Genomic DNA, 18651 nt, shown 5'->3' with positions numbered 1-18651 from the left:
TGCTAGAAGAGAAGGGGAAAGCCTAGCCTATCGAAGACTAGCATCTTCATGCATCTTCAAGCATCTTGCAGCATTTAGAAGAGTACAGATCAACATAATGTAAAGTAGTAGTAGTGTTATCAACCTCGGCCAGAGATCCTTTCTCGACTCCCTCCGAGAAAGCAATCCCAGAGCCATACTATCTAGTATTCACCTCAAGTATCCAGTTCTAGTTGTATCGATCGGGATACAACTCCAAGTGTCCGTTACCGTAGGATAGGCTATCGATAGATGTTTTCTTCCCTGCAGGGGTGCACCAACTTACCCACCACGCTCGATTAACTCCGGCCGGACACACTTTCCTGGGTTATGCCCGGCCTCGGCAAAACAATACGCCGCAACCTGACCTAGGCTTAATAGAGAGGTCATCTCGCCGGACTAAACCTATGCCCCCAGGGGTCATGGGCCATCCCCCCGGGAACTCCTGCATGTTGCGAACGCGGCCGGTGAGCAGACCTAGCTATCTCCTTAAAAAGGCAGGTGCTTACGCAGTCCAACCCGGCGCACTCCGCTCAGTCGCTGACGTCTATTAAGCTTCGGTTGATGTATACGACACAGAACGCCCATACTATGCCCACGTGATGGTTAGTGCTATCAGGCCAGAGGCCCCTCGGATCAAATATCCAAATCGTTAGTGTGTTTGTAGTGCGGTCGCGAGTAGAGACTCACGAAATATATGACCCCGTCGCCCCGTCTCGAGTACTTGCGGTAAGGGCTAAGAATGCCCGACCATGCCTCGTAAGTATCTCGCGAGCACCTTCCAGGTCAACCGGACTCCACATATCTCGCAATTAAGCTCGCGCGGGTACCCCTCAGGGCCGACCCGTCTTTAGTAACATGGTTCAGTGTAAAGTCATAGTAACCATAGTAACTGCATATCTAACACCAAGGGAAACCCTGAGGAACCACCCTCGGTGGATTCCACTCGATATAATCATCAAGGTGAACATAAGAGGAACCACCCTTGAGGTTCACACTTGAGGGGTTGCACACCAGAGTCGTACCGGAAGTGGTTAAGGAGGAAATCACCCTCGATGACCACGGCCGAATAGCTACACTACAGAGATCTCATCGGGAGTAATGTATGAGGTGTCACCCTCGGCACTCGATAGTAACTCTGTAGAGTCATACAACTAGGGGGGTTGATGTGCGGTGTCGGGGCCTGGACGTCAATCACGTTGATCAAGTCATCGAACATAAAGCGGGGCAACAAGGACAAGGTGGGGGTCACTGATGGATCACTAACCAACCTTTACTAAGCAGTTTAGGATAAGGAGGTAGGTAACAATAAGCAGGCAACAAAAACAAGCTATGCATCAGAGTAGGATCATACAGAAAGCAGTAGCAGTTCTAATGCAAGCATGATAGGGAAAGAAATGGGTGATATCGGAATGCTCAAGGGGGGGTTTGCTTGCCTGAAAGATCTGCTGAAAATGAAGTGTCGTCGACGTAGTCGATCACAGGGGCGGCATCGGTCTCGGGGTCTACCGGAGAGAAGAGGGGGAAGAAACAGTAAATACAGAGCAAACAAAGGTACCACTAAGCATGACATGACGAAAAGCAGAACTAGGGTCGACCTAACGTAGTACTGCATGATATAGGTGAAGGGGGGATTCAACCGGGAATGTTTTCCTGGTTCCGGACCTGTGTCAGATAGATAACCGGAGGGGGAAAGTTTCAAGTTCAGATAGTTAGAAGCATCTGACAAGTAACGGACTGCGTGTTCGAATTCGTCTCGTCGTTCTGAGCAACTTTCATGTACAAAGTATTTTCATCCGAGCTACGGATTATTTTCTATGATTTTTCAAAGATTTAAACAAAATCCTGGAAATCTCTGAAACTTTGCTAAGTCTGTGAATTCGACAGTTTTAAGCATCTTTTAGCTGTTTTCAAAACGCTACAACTATTGATCTATACATCCTATGATCTTGTGCCTTATATTAATTTTGAGCATGCTCTGTGATCTCCAAGACAGTAGCACTTTCATCCAAATTAGAGTTCATTTGCTTGATCAACAACAGCACTAAAGTAGCTATGAAAATAAAGCTGTTTTTGGTTTTTCTGTTAACAGAACATACCACTTTGCGATTTTCATAGGATTTAATCCATGCATCAAAAAGATTTGGTCCAGTGGGATAAAAAGGAGTTTGTCATGTATACTTTCTACTCATATTATTTTCACTCATGTTGACAACTGTTTAACCGCAGTTTAGAGATTGTCTAGAGGGTTAGTCATTGTAGATTTAGCAAAGCTAGCTAGCAGGTTAATTGATGAACAGTAGCCACAACGTACAATACGTGTCTCGCCGGAACCAGCTCTAGTTGATTTCGATCAACTCGACAGAGCAGAACAAGTCATCGTGGTTTATTCCAACACAAGTAGCAGTGCGCAACTGCAGTAGAGACATAGCGGCGCGCGGGCGGCAGCGCCGACGAGCGAGCGCTGGCGCCGGCCGCAGCGCGGGTGAGCAGAAGCGATGGTAGCACAGCGGCAGCAAGGATCAGCAGTCGTGGGCGGCGTCTGCAGCGAACAGCGGGAGCAAGGGCGGGGCCCGGTGGATGCGGCGTCGCCACGGGGAGCGCGGCAGGGCGCGCGGACAGCACGGGGTGCAGGCGGGCGAGTCAGTGGCTCGCGGCGAGCGTCGCCGAAGGGCGCGGGCGCGCGGATGTGAGTTTTGGCCACGACGATTTTGGCGGCCCTACGATGGAGAAAGTGTAGAGGAGGAGAGGGGAATCGTCGGTGGAGCTCACCACGAGCTCACGGGAGAGCTCAGTTCGGCCGGGGGTGGCTCGATGGCGACGTGCGCAACGATGGCGTCCGGCGGCCGCGCTCGGAGAAGATGGCGAGATGTGGGGGCGCCCGGCTTGTCCTTGTGCTCTAGGAGGATGAAGGCGAAGACAGCGGTTCCCCTGGACGCCCCCAGGCGGCGCGGGGAGGCTCCTGGCTACACGGTTGACGACGGCGTTGCGCCAGATGCGTACGGGAGGGAGGGGACGGCGATGCAGAGCAAATGGGGAGGGGGTCTAGGGGCAGCTAGGGTTCAGGAGGCTCGGGGTGGTCCTAATCCTCGCGGGGACCCGATGGATGTCCGGCACGTCGTCCTGGCGCGGCCATGGCAGGCCGTTGGCCGCCACGCACACTCTGCCGGAAATCCCTATTCGCCGCTTGCTGCGGCAAAATGTCGGGCTACCGCACAGGGCAGCGCAGCGAGCGACAAACCTGGACCAGCCCACCTATACATAATGCGTCCAACCGGTTTTTGGAACCTTCTAGAAGGTTCCCAGAACCGGTTTTTTTCTGTATCGTTTTTTTTTGTTCTTTTTCGGCTTTCTATTGTTTTTCCATTTCCCATTTTCCGTTTCTGTTTTTTTTACTTTTTTGTTTTTTGTTTCATTTTCTTTTTCAAGTTTATTTTTCTTTCTCAGAACTTGTTCACAATTTTACAAAATGTTTAAGGTTTTCTTTTTTATTTCTTTTTCTTTTCTTCTCTTTTTAAAAAAAATCAAAAAAATAATTTTTGTTCGTGTTTCCAAAAAATGTTCTCAAAATTCAAAATTGTTCTTGTTACACAAAAAAGTACAAAACTTTCGAAATTCAGAAAATGTACCAGATTTCAATTTTGTGTTCACATATTAAAAAAATGTTCGTGCTTCCAAATTTGTTCGGAATTTTTCAAAATTGTTCTCCGTTTTAAAATATGTTCTCAAAATTCAAAAAATGTTCTTACTTTAAAAAATTGTTCGCGCCTCCAAGTTTGTTCAGGATTTTTCAAAAATGTTCTCTGTTTCAAAATTTGTTCTCAAGATTCAAAAAATGTTTGGAAATTGAAGAAAATGTTCTAGCTTTCCTAATTTGTTCGCAAATTCAATAATAGTTCATGTTTTTAATTTTGTTCACAAATTCAAAAAATGCTCTGGAAGTTTATAAAAGTAAACATTTTTATTTTTTGTTCACAAATTCAAGAAATGTTCCCCTTTTTCAAATTTGTTCACATCATCAAAATGTTCTTGTTTTACAAAATTTGTACGAAAATTCGAAAAATGTTTTTATTTTGAAGAAAGTATTCATAATTTCGAAAAATGGGCTGTAGTTTTTTGGATTTTTTGCGAATTAATGTTTAGCATTAGTCTCTCTCGTATACGTCTTTAATTGTCCGGCTGCTAAGTGAACATGAGATGGTCTTCGTCGCGGTAGTTAGCACGGCAGGCCAATTGGTGCGAAGTCGCGTGTTCGAGTTACAGCGCTAGCGCAATTTTCTTTTTTGCGATTTTTTCATCTTGGAAAGGTGCCGTCAGGTGCCACTGTAAATGGGCCGGCCCAACGCTAGCCGGTCCTGTGCGAAGCGCCGGCACTTTGCCGCAGCGAGCGGCCTATGGGAGCTCCCCACTCTGCCTCCTGTAGAAGGAGGTGCGAGATGAGCTGTTGGGCTGGGCCGGCCATTGAGGCAAGGTGGGCCAAGGTGCGAGTAGAATAGGCCCCTTTCCTCTTTTTTTATTCTGTCAAAAAATTTCTCAGTTTTGCATTTAATTAAAATAGCAGACAATTTTTGTTTGAGTTAAAACTTGGCACATAATTAGTAGGCAGTGTTTTCAACTAGCACACCAAGTCTCAAATTATTTTGAAAAGTAAAACCATTTGTTTAAAAGAATTGGCTCAACTAATAGTTGCTGGTTCACCTTTTGTTAGTTTAAGGGCATTTCAGATAACCAATTTTATGTTGAAAACTTTAAGATAATTTTTTAGTGAATATTTTCAACACTACGAACATTTCTATTTTGCCGTTTGAAGAAATATATTTTTACTTTATTTTAATTTTGAGTTTGACTGGAATTTTGATCAAGTGACATTTGGCTTAGCAAAAAGGTGATGACATGGCACCATTAGGGTGAGGTTACTGTAGCTTAATTATCCAGGCGTCACAATTGAGCACTCCATCCACATCATGGAGTTGTTGCTTGCCAAGGATAAGTACAAGGTGGTCGGATTCAACCTCGAGTACACCCACGCTCGTGTCGGGTCTCGTCCCAAGGTCGATGTTGTCCAGATGTGCGTGCGCCACCACGTCCTCGTCTACCACTACTGCCTGGCCACAAGGCCTTGCGAGCATTTTGCCAGGTTTATCAATAGCCCCCACTACATGTTCGCTACGGTGGACATCACCAAGGATGTAAAGGCGCTCGAGAATTCGAGCATCGCCTGCCAAAATCTTGTCGACATCCAGTGCCAATACAAGATCTAAGGGAGCAAGGAGCACGAGAAGGACTCACTGGTTCACCTCGCCGAGGCCATCATCGACCCCTACTACAGAGACATGAAGGATTCCTGCAACAAGGACAAGTGTTCCTGGCACTCGGCCTGGATGGAGATACTCGACAAAGCTCACGTCATGTATGCGGCCAAGGAGGCGTAAACGAGCTACGACATGTACAGGCGGATCGTTGACATGAGGGAGTGCCTCCTTCCCCAAAACGGCCAGGGATCCAGCCGGAAGCAGAGCAATGGCAAGTGTCATCTGATAACCCACAAGTATAGGGGATCGCAACAGTTTTTGAGGGTAGAGTATTCAACCCAAATTTATTGATTCGACACAAGGGGAGCCAAAGAATATTCTCAAGTATTAGCAGCTGAGTTGTCAATTCAACCACACCTGGAAACTTAATATCTGCAGCAAAGTATTTAGTAGCAAAGTAATATGATAGTAGTGGTAATGGTAGTAAAAGGTAACGGTAGCAAAAGTAATATTTTTGGTATTTTATAGTGATGATAGCAATAGCAACGGAAAAGTAAATAAGCGAAGAACAATATATGGAAAGCTCGTAGGCAATGGATCGGTGATAGAGAATTATGCCGGATGCGGTTCATCATGTAACAATCATAACATAGGGTGACACAGAACTAGCTCCAATTCATCAATATAATGTAGGCATGTATTCCGAATATAGTCATACGTGCTTATGGAAAAGAACTTGCATGACATCTTTTGTCCTACCCTCCCGTGGCAGCGGGGTCCTAATGGAAACTAAGGGATATTAAGGCCTCCTTTTAATAGAGTACCGAAACAAAGCATTAGCACATAGTGAATACATGAACTCCTCAAACTATGGTCATCACCGGTAAGTATCCCGATTATTGTCACTTCAGGGTTAACGGATCATAACACATAATAGGTGACTATAGACTTGCAAGATAGGATCAAGAACTCTCATATATTGATGAAAACATAATAGGTTCAGATCTGATATCATGGCACTCGGGCCCTAGTGACAAGCATTAAGCATAGCAAAGTCATAGCAACATCAATCTCAGAACATAGTGGATACTAGGGATCAAACCCTAACAAAACTAACTCGATTACATGATAGATCTCATCCAACCCATCACCGTCCAGCAAGCCTATGATGGAATTACGCACGCACGGCGGTGAGCATCATGAAATTGATGATGGAGGATGATGTATGATGACGATGGTGACGGATTCCCCTCTTCGGAGCCCCGAACGGACTCCAGATCAGCCCTCCCGAGAGGTTTTAGGGCTTGGCGGCGGCTCCGTATCGTAAAACGTGATGAATTCTTCTCTCTAATTTTTTCTCCCCGAAAGCAAATAAATAGAGTTGGAGTTGAGGTCGGAGGAGCTCCAGGGGGCTCACGAGGTAGGGGGCGCGCCCTAGGGGGGCAGGCGCGTGCCCCACCCTCGTGGACAGGTGGTGGGCCCCCTGGTCTTCATCTTTTGCAAGGATTTTTTATTATTTCCGAATAGATGTTCCGTGAAGTTTCAGGTCATTCTGAGAACTTTTGTTTTTGCACATAAATAACACCATAGCAATTCTGCTGAAAACAGCGTCAGCCCGGGTTAGTTCCATTCAAATCATACAAGTTAGAGTCCAAAACAAGGGCAAAAGTGTTTGGAAAAGTAGATACGACGGAGACGTATCAACTCCCCAAAGCTTAAACCTTTGCTTGTCCTCAAGCAATTCAGTTGACAAACTTAAAGTGATAAAGAAAAACTTTTACAAACTCTGTTTGCTCTTGTTGTTGTAAATATGTAAAGCCAGCATTCAAGTTTTCAGCAAAGATTATGAACTAACCACATTCACAATAACGCATAGGTCTCATGTTTACTCATATCAATGGCATAATAAACTAGCAAGCAATAATAATAAATCTCGGATGACAACACTTTCTCAAAACAATCATAATATGATACAACAAGATGGTATCTCGCTAGCCCTTTCTGAGACCGCAAAACATAAAGAAACAATTCCTTATTTAACACTATCTTAAATTTTGTTTTCTTATTTAACACTAAAAAACTTTTTCTTTCCTATCTAACAACGAGTCTAAAATTTATGCCCTTTATAATACTTTCTTCCATTTTAAGACTAAATGACACCAGAAAAGACCCTTTTGCCCTTCATGTGATATGTATGTGTGCGGGACAGTAGCACACACACGCAATATCAGTACAGGGCAGTAGCAAACACACAGCGGCAACACATACACACGCACGCAACACGCACACATGCAGCGGCAGCACATACACACGCACACAGCACACACACGCGCGCATCAGCACACACACAGCAGCATGTACACACGCACACACACGCAACATCAGCAGCACACACACGCACGCACACACACGCAACATCAGCAGCACACACGCGCGCACAAACATAAAACATGAGGGGCAAAGGGGTCTTTTCAGTTGTCATTGAGGCTCAAAATAGACAGAAGTGTCATAAAAGGCATAAAATTTAAACTCTTTGTTAGATAGGGAAGAAATCGTTTGTCGATGTTAAATAGGGCATAAAATTTAGACATGGTGTTAAATAAGGAATTCTCTCAAACATAAATGCAGAGCACCTTTAAAGATCCAGGACTGACTAGACATTGTAATTCATTGTAAAAGAGATCCAGTCAAGTCATACTCAATGTAAACTAACAGTAATGAATGCAAATGACAGTGGTGCTCTCCAACTGGTGCTTTTTAATAAGAAGATGATGACTCAACATGAAAGTAAATAGATAGGCCCTTTGCAGAGGGAAGCAGGGATTTGTAGAGGTGCCAGAGCTCGGTTTTGAAATAGAGGTGAATAATATTTTGAGCGGTATACTTTCATTGTCAATATAACAACCAAGAGATGGCGATATCTTCCATGCTACACACATTATAGGCGGTTCCCAAACAGAATGGTCAAGTTTATACTCCCCCTCCACCAGCAAGCATCAATCCATGGCTTGCTCGAAACAACGAGTGCCTCCAACTAACAAGAGTCCCAGGGGGAGTTTTCTTTGCAATTATTTTGATTTGATTTGCATAAAGCATGGGACTAGGCATCCCGGTGACCAGCCATTTTCTCGTGAGTGAGGAGCGCAGTCCACTCCTCTTGAGAATAACCCGCCTAACATGGAAGATACGGATAGCCCTAGTTGATACATGAGCTATTCGAGCATACAAAACAGGATATTTATTTGAAGGTTTAGAATTTGGCACATACAAATTTACTTGGAACGGCAGGTAGATACCGTATATAGGTAGGTATGGTGGACTCATATGGAATAACTTTGGGGTTTATGGAGTTGGATGCACAAGCAGTATTCCCGCTTAGTACAGGTGAAGGCTAGCAAAAGACTGGAAAACGACCATCTAGAGAGCAACAACAGTCATGAATATGCATTAAAATTAATCAACACCGAATGCAAGCATGAGTAGGATATAATCCACCATGAACATAAACATCGTGAAGACTATGTTGGTTTTGTTTCAACTACATGCGTGAACATGCGTCAAGTCAAGTCACTTTAATCATTCAGAGGAGGATACCACACTATCATACCACATCACAACCATTTTAATAGCATGTTGGCATGCAAGGTAAACCATTATAAGCTCCTAGCTAATCAAGCATGGCACAAGAAACTTTGATCTTTAGTTGTCATTGCAAACATGTTTATTCATAATAGGATGAATCAGGAACGATGAACTAATCATATTTACAAAAACAAGAGAGGTCGAGTTCATACCAGCTTTTCTCATGTCAGTCCATCATATATCGTCATAATTGCCTTTCACTTGCACGACCGAATAGTGTGAATAATAATAATAGTGCACGTGCATTGGACTAAGCTGGAATTTGCAACCATTCAATAAACAGGAGAAGACAAGGCAATATGGGCTCTTTTGTCAGATCAACAATAATGCATATAAGAGCTACTTCAACAATTTAATTATGGTCTTCTCCTATCGACCCCCAAAGAAAAGAAAAGAAATAAAACTATTTACACGGGAAAGCTCCCAACAAGCAAGAGAAGAACATGAAATCTTTTTGGGTTTTCTTTTTTAATTACTACTACAAGCATGGAAAGTAAACTAATTAAAAGGTACAACTATTTTTTTTGTTTTTCTTAAGGTTTATTAAACACACAAGAAGAAAGCATAAAAGAAAATAAACTAGCATGGATGATACAATGAAAAAGTATGAGCACCGACATCTAGCAATGAGTGTGTGAACATGAATATAATGTCGGTGAGAAATGCGTACTCCCCCAAGCTTAGGCTTTTGGCCTAAGTTGGTCTATGGCCGCGGTTGGCCTGGCGGATATCCATAATAATAGTTGGGGTCGTACTGAGATGCAGCGGCTATCGCCTCCTGAGCTGCAGCGTGGCGACAAGCAGCCTCAGCCCTCCTCTCGTACTCATCTGCCTCCTCTCTGGTAATAACATATCTTCCTTTTGCCTGATAGTCAAAGAAGGCAGGAGCAGGGAGAGTAATACGGACAGCACGACGTCTATCAAAGATTAAACGATACTGGAGAGGTGATTCATCCCTCTCGACAAACTGGTGGTGAACCATAGCATTAAAGTCTAGGTAAGCAGGAGGTAATTCAATATCATCATTACGTATAGTTACACCAAGAAAATCAGCTAAGCGGGTTGCATAAATTCCACCAAAGAAATCTCCATTAAATCTATTAAGATGTAACCTACGCGCAACAATGGCTCCCAAATTATAAGATTTATCTCCTAACACAGCACTCCTAAGAATACCGAGGTCAGGGACACACATGTGACATGCCTCATCTTTACCATTAATGCATCTACCTATGAAGAGAGCAAAATAATGTATAGCAGGAAAGTGAATGCTCCCTATGGTAGCTTGTGTTATATCTCTAGATTCCCCCACAGTTATACTAGCAAGAAAATCTCTAAATTCAAATTTGCGAGGTTCCCTGATACTACCCCATTGTGGAAGTTTGCAAGCAGTGGTAAAATCCTCTAAGTCCATAGTGTAAGAATTTTCATAAAGATCAAACGAGACAGTTGGAGAATTACGTGAAGAAGGAAATTCAAACCTCCTCACAAAGGAACTAGTGAAATAGTGGTACTGACAGCATTTTTCTTCCTCGAAGCTCACAAGATCAGCGTTACGCAGATATGCATTATATTCTTCCTTAATTCCTGCTCGATCCATAAAGTTTTCTGAAGGCCATTCACAAGGACGCACTAGAGCGTTTCTTGGTGGCTCATCATCAGCATCACGCATTGCAAGCCTGGGCTCTTGTTTCCTTGAAGGGCCCCCTTGGTACATTTTCCTAAACATATTTCTTCCTCTGAGAAATTTCTGAAATTTTTAGTAACTTCAAAATAAAAGTGAACCAAACTCAATAAAATTGATAGCCACTACTCCTACAAGTGCCTAGAGCCTATATCATGCATCAAAACTACTTTTGACCATATAAATTTGACATGCAAGCTCAAGAACAGGGTCACCTAAGCAGCACAAATTTGCAATGAATAAAGCACTAGAACAAAAATTAATTGGACCAATGGAGGAGTCATATACCAAGGAACAATCTCCTCAAGCCGTTTTGTGAGAGGTGCTTTGAGTAAGGAGATCGAAAATGGTAGCAAAATGAGCTTGGACTCGGGTTTGAGCTGGATATTCATGTTTGTGGGAGGAAGGAGTGTGTGGGTGCAGGAATAAGTGGAGGAGGGCCACCGTAGGCCCATGAGGCAGGGGGCACGCCGAGGGGGGTAGGGCGCGCCCCTGACCCTCGTGGCCAGGTGCCAGCTCCTCCTGCTGTGTTCTCAGTGCCAAATATTATCAAATATTCCAGAAAAAATCATATTTAAATTTCAGGGCATTTGGAGAACTTTTATGTTCGAGGTATTTTTCTATTGCACGGATAAATCAGATAACAGACAGAAAAATACTATTTTTATTTTATTTAATATAAATAACAGAAGGTAAGAGGAGGGTACAGCAGGTTGTGCCTTCTAGTTTCATCCATCTCATGATCATCAAAAGGAATCCACTAACAAGGTTGATCAAGTCTTGTTAACGAACTCATTCCGAATAACATGGAACCGGAGAAATTTCGAATAACACTATGTTACCTCAACGGGGATATGCACATCCCCAATAATAAGAATATCATATTTCTTCTTGACAGTAGGAAGAGGAAATTCAAAACCTCCAAATATAATCGATGGAATTTTTCCAATAGAGTTGATACTATGAACTTGAGGTTGTTTCCTCGGAAAGTGTATCGTATGCTCATTACCATTAACATGAAAAGTGACATTGCCTTTAGTGCAATCAATAACAGCCCCTACAGTATTCAAAAAGGGTCTTCCAAGAATAATAGACATATTATCGTCCTCGGGAATATCAAGAATAACAAAGTCTGTTAAAATAGTAACGTTTGCAACCACAACAGGCACATCCTCACAAATACCGACAAGTATAACAGTTGATTTATCAGCCATGTGCAAAGATATTTCAGTAGGTGTCAACTTATTCAAATCAAGTCTACGATATAAAGAGAGAGGCATAACACTAGTTTTAACATAGTTTCTTTTAATGGAGCATGGTATAGCTGGTACACCGGGATCTCCAAGTTTATTTAGTATTCCACCCTTAAAAGTATAATTAGCAAGCATGGTGGAAATTTCAGCTTCCGGTATCTTTCTTTTATTTGTAACAATATCTTTCATATACTTAGCATAAGGATTCATTTTGAGCATATCAGTTAATCGCATACGCAAAAAGATAGGTCTAATCATTTCAGCAAAGCGCTCAAAATCCCCATCATCCTTTTTCTTGGATGGTTTGGGAGGAAAAGGCATGGGTTTCTGAACCCAAGGCTCTCTTTCCTTACCATGTTTCCTTTCAACAAAGTCTTTCTTATCATAACATTGATTCTTTGATTGTGGGTTATCAAGATCAACAACAGGTTCAATTTCTATATCATTATCATTACTAGGTTGAGCATCGTCATGAACATTATCATTAACATTATCACTAGTTTTAGGTTCATTACCAGATTGTGTTTCAGCATCAGAGATAGAAATATCATTTGGATCCTCAGGTGTTTCAGTAATAGGTTCACTAGAAGCATGCAAAGTCCTATCATTTTTCTTTTTCTTCCTATTAGAAGGACTAGGTGCATCCACATTATTTCTCTGAGAATCTTGCTCAATTCTCTTAGGATGGCCTTCAGGATACAGAGGTTCCTGAGTCATTCTACCACCTCTAGTCATAACTCTAACAGTGTTATCATTATTCTTACTATTCAATTCATTGAGCAAATCATTTTGAGCTTTAAGTACTTGTTCTACTTGAGTGGTAACCATAGAAGCATGTTTACTAATAAGTTTAAGTTCACCTTTGATATTAGACATAATTACCCAAGTGTTCAAGCATATCTGAATTGTATTTCAATTGTCTACCAAAATAAGCATTGAAGTCTTCTTGCTTAACCATGAATTTATCAAACTCATCTAAGCATGGTCTAGCAAACTTAGTAAATGGGATTTCAGCTTTATCATATCTATAGAGAGAATTTACCTTTACTACCTGTGTCGGGTTATCAAGACCATGTAGTTCTTCAATAGGTAATGGATTAAGATCATATGTTTCTTCAACAGGCGGTAAATTAAGACCATGTATTTCTTCAATAGGAGGTAAATTATTAACATCTTCAGCTTTAATACCTTTTTCTTTCATAGATTTCTTTGCCTCTTTCATATCTTCAGGACTGAGAAATAGAATACCCCTCTTCTTCGGAGTTGGTTTAGGAATAGGCTCAGGAGCTGGCGCAGGAAGTGTTCAATTATTTTCATTTGTCAACATATTATTTAATAGAATTTCAGCTTCATCCGGCGTTCTTTCCCTGGAAACAGAACCAGCACAACTATCCAGGTAATCTCTGGAGGCATCGGTTAGTCCATTATAAAAGATATCAAGTATTTCATTTTTCTTAAGAGGATGATCAGGCAAAGCATTAAGTAATTGGAGAAGCCTCCCCCAAGCTTGTGGGAGACTCTCTTCTTTAATTTGCACAAAATTATATATATCCCTTAAAGCAACTTTCCAGGGAAATATTTAGCAGAGAAGTAATAAATCATATCCTAGGGACTATGCACACAACCAGGATCAAGAGAATTAAACCATATCTTAGCATCACCCTTTAATGAGAACGGGCATATTTTAAGGATATAAAAGTAATGAGTTCTCTCATTAGTGAACAGGGTGGCTATATCATTTAATTTAGTAAGACGTGCCACAACAGTTTCAGATTCATAGCCATGAAAAAGATCACATTCAACCAAAGTAATTATATCAGGGTCAACGGAGAATTCATAATCCTTATCAGTAACAAAGATAGGTGAAGTAGCAAAAGCAGGGTCATGTTTCATCCTAGCATTTAGAGATTGCTTATTCCATTTAGCTAATAACCTCTTAAGTTCATAACTATCTTTGCAAGCTAAAATAGCTAAAGAAGCTTCTTTATCAAAAACATAACCCTTAGGAATAACGGACAAGTCTTCATCGTCACTTTCATCAATATTATCAGATTCAATATTTTCATTCTCTCTAACCCTAGATAGTTGTTCATCAAGAAATTCACCAAGTGGCACAGTAGTATCAAGCATAGAAGTTGTTTCATCATAAGTATCATGCATAGCAGAAGTGGCATCATCAATAACATGCGACATATCAGAACGAATAGCAGAAGCAGGTTTAGGTGTCGCAAGCTTACTCAAAATAGAAGGTGAATCAAGTGTGGAGCTAGATGGCAGTTCCTTACCTCCCCTCGTGGTTGAGGGATAAATCTTGGTTTTTGGATATCTCAAGTTCTTCATAATCATAAGCAGATATAAATCCTAGGTGACTCAAAGGATAGAGCTATGCTCCCTGGCAACGGCGCCAGAAAATAGTCTTGATAACCCACAAGTATAGGGGATCGCAACAGTTTTCGAGGGTAGAGTATTCAACCCAAATTTATTGATTCAACACAAGGGGAACCAAAGAATATTCTCAAGTATTAGCAACTGAGTTGTCAATTCAACCACACCTGGAAACTTAATATCTGCAGCAAAGTATTTAGTAGCAAAGTAATATGATAGTAGTGGTAACGGTAGTAAAGGTAACGGTAGCAAAAGTAATATTTTTGGTATTTTGTAGTGATGATAGCAATAGCAACGGAAAAGTAAATAAGCGAAGAACAATATATGGAAAGCTCCTAGGCAATGGATCGGTGATGGAGAATCATGCCGGATGCGGTTCATCATATAACAATCATAACATAGGGTGACACAGAACTAGCTCCAATTCATCAATATAATGTAGGCATGTATTCCGAATATAGTCATACGTGCTTGTGGAAAAGAACTTGCATGACATCTTTTGTCCTACCCTCCCATGGCAGTGGGGTCCTAATGGAAACTAAGGGATATTAAGGCCTCCTTTTAATAGAGTACCGAAACAAAGCATTATCACATAGTGAAAACATGAACTCCTCAAACTATGGTCATCACCGGTAAGTATCCCGATTATTGTCACTTCGGGGTTAACGGATCATAACACATAATAGGTGACTATAGACTTGCAAGATAGGATCAAGAACTCTCATATATTGATGAAAATATAATAGGTTTAGATCTGAAATCATGGCACTCAGGCCCTAGTGACAAGCATTAAGCATAGCAAAGTCATAGCAACATCAATCTCAGAACATAGTGGATACTAGGGATCAAACCCTAACAAAACTAACTCGATTACATTATAGATCTCATCCAACCCATCACCGTCCAGTAAGCCTACGATGGAATTACTCACGCACAGCAGTGAGTATCATGAAATTGGTGATGGAGGATGGTTGATGATGACGATGGCGACGGATTCCCCTCTTCGGAGCCCCGAACGGACTCCAGATCAGCCCTCCCGAGAGGTTTTAGGGCTTGGCGGCGGCTATGTATCATAAAACACGATGAATTCTTCTCTCTGATTTTTTTTCTCCCCGAAAGCAAATATATAGAGTTGGAGTTGAGGTCGGAGGAGCTCCAGGGGGCCCACGAGGTAGGGGGCGCGCCCTAGGGGGGCAGGCACGCCCCCACCCTCGTGGACAGGTGGTGGGCCCCTGGTCTTCATCTTTTGCAAGGATTTTTTATTATTTCTGAATAGATGTTCCGTGAAGTTTCAGGTCATTCCGAGAACTTTTGTTTCTGCACATAAATAACACCATAGCAATTCTGCTGAAAACAGCGTCAGTCCGGGTTAGTTCCATTCAAATCATGCAAGTTAGAATCCAAAACAAGGGCAAAAGTGTTTGGAAAAGTAGATACGACGGAGACGTATCATCATCGCAACAATGAGTAGATGGTTAGATCCTTGTTTTTCCTAGTTTAGTATGCATGTAATTGCTTACTTTGGTGTGTGGAAATGTTATGTGTGTAGTCACTTGTGTAATTGTATGCTTAATTTGGTTATGCAATGTTGTCTTTTTAAGTATATATGTTGATGCTCTGTAGACAGAGCGTAGATGTTGTGCGGACAAAGAAAATCACATCGCACACGGACTAAACAATGGAACCCGTCAGTGATCTTTTCATCAATCACTCACAATTGTATACCAGCAATCGTTTGCTCACAACACACATGGCTTGTTAACAGGAATCGTCTGTGTTGTTATCGGCCTTCCCACGTTTCCGATTACAGACCTGTTTGCCGCGTATCACACACATCTTGTTAAGTTGAACCATTTCTGTTCTCTTGGCTCAACGCAAACAGTTCATCTGAGTGAACTGTATGTCGTATATCGCACACACCTTGATCTGGCTAACCGTTTCTTTTGTGTTGCCTAATCACAAATAGTTCATCCGAGTGAACCGTATGATGTGTATCGCACACACCTTCATCTGGTTGTCCGTTTCTTTTGTTCCGCCTCATCGCAAATAGTTTATTAAACTGAACCGTATGCCCCTCATCCCACACGCAACTAAATTATGAACCGTGTTTGATGCATCCATCATAGCAAACATGCATCTTGTTTGACTTTTTTTACACCACCATTTGCGATTATTGCATCACACACAGTTTCATCGAAGGGTCTTTGATCGTAGTGTCGTGTTAGCAGCAACCTGTAGTAGTGGATGACGATGATTTCCCCCTCCGGGAGGGAAGTTCCCCTGGCGGAATCACTCTGCCAGAGGGCAAAACTGCTCCTTCCCAAGTTCCGCCTCGAGACGGTGGCTCTTTGTCCCGAAAGTCCTCTCCTTATTTATTTTTCTAGGTCAAAATGACTTATATACTAGAAGAGGAGCACCGGAGGTGGGCCAAGGAGGGCACAACCCACCAGGCCGCACCTATACTCCCTGGCGCGCCAAGGTGGGTTGTGCCCACCTGGTGGCCCCCCTTTGATACTTATTGGCTCCAATATTTCTTATATATTCCATAAAAAATCCCCGTAAAGTTTCAGCTCATTTGGAGTTGTGCAGAATAGGTAGCCTGGCGTAGCTTTTTCAGGTCCAGATTTCCAGCTGCCAGAATTCTCCCTCTTTGTGTGTACCTTACATATTATGAGAGAAAAGGCATTATAATTACTCCAAAAAGCATTATTATGGATAAAAACAATATAAATAACAGTAGGAAAACATGATGCAAAATGGACGTATCAAGGCATCACGTCCATGATAAGTAGACCGACTCCTGCCTGCATCTGCTACTATTAGTCCACACATCGACCGCTATCCAACATGTATCTAGTGTATTAAGGGACTATTTGGTTTCTAGCCATAGTTTGCCACACCTCACCTTAGGCAAGTTTGACCAAGTTAGGTGGGTGTTTAGTTCCAGCCACACCTAAGGCAAGAATTCTTATATGAGAAGTAAACCCCACATGTCATAGACAGAAAAAGTGTGGCAAGATTCCCTTAGGCAAGCCAAAGTGTGGCTAACAATTTGAGAAACTCAAGTTAGGCAAGTGTGGCAAAAATAATGTGGCAATATATGGCAAACATAGTCACAATCCAAACAGCCCCTAAGTTAACAAGAACGGAGTAACGCCTTAAGCAAGATGGCATGATGTAGAGGGATAGATCCAAGCAATATGGTATAAACCCCATCTTTTTATCCTTAATGATAACAATACAAATACGTACCTCGCTACCTCTACTGTCACTAGGTGAGGACATCACAAGATTGAACCCATCACAAAGCACCTCTCCCATTGCAAGATAAATCAATCGTTGGCCAAACCAAATCAATAGATCGGAGATAAATACAAAGCTATCTTAATCATGCATAAAAGAGTTCAGAGAAGACTCAAATAATGTTCATAGATAATCTGATCATAAATCCACAATTCATCGGATCTCAACAAACGCACCGCAAAAGAAGATTAGATCGGATAAAACTCCAAGAACATCCAGGAGAACATTGTATTGAAGATCAAAGAGAGAGAAGAAGCCATCTAGCTACTGGCTATGGACCCGTAGGTCTGTGGTAAACTAGTCACACATCATCGAAAGGGCAACAAGGTTGATGTAGAAGCCCTCCATGATCGGATCCCTCTCCGGCAGAGTGCTGAAAAAGGCCCCAAGATGGGTCTCACGAGAACAGAAGCTTACAACAGTGGAAAAGTATTTTTGTTGTGCCCTCTGGTATATGAGGAATATTTGGGTATTTATGGAGCTGAGATTAGGGTTAGAGGTGCCACGCTGGGCCCACAAGCTCATAGGGCGCCCCTAGGGTGCACCTGGTGAGCTTGTGGCCCAACCGTGGCTCTTCTGGTCTCCTCCCGAAGCTTCCTGGGTGTCTTCTGGTCCAAGAAAAATCATCAAAAAGTTTCGTTCCGTTTGGTATTGATTTTTTGTAGAAGTCAAAAACAAGGGAAAACAACAAATGGCACTCGGCACTAGGCTAATAGGTTAGTCCCAAAAAATGATATAAAATAGCATAATAATGCATATAACACATCCAGGATGGATAATATAATAGCATGGAACAATAAAAATTTATAGATACCTTGGAGACGTATCAAGCATCCCCATGCTTAATTCCTACTCGTCCTCGAGTAGGTAAATGATAAAAACAAATTTTTTGATGTGGAATGCTACCTAACATGTTTATCATGTAATCTTTTCTTTGTGTGGCATGAATATTCAAATCCATAAAATTCAAAACAAAAGTTTAATGTTGACATAAAAATAATAATACTTCAAGCATACTAATAAAGCAATCATGTCTTCGCAAAATATCATGGCTAAAGAAAGTTATCCCTACAAAATCATATAATCTTTTCATGCTCTATCTTCATCACACAAA

This window comes from Triticum aestivum, chromosome 6A (assembly GCF_018294505.1).
Source record: "Triticum aestivum cultivar Chinese Spring chromosome 6A, IWGSC CS RefSeq v2.1, whole genome shotgun sequence".
NCBI classification, from domain to species: Eukaryota; Viridiplantae; Streptophyta; class Magnoliopsida; order Poales; family Poaceae; genus Triticum; species Triticum aestivum.
This window is presented reverse-complemented; position numbering follows the sequence as displayed.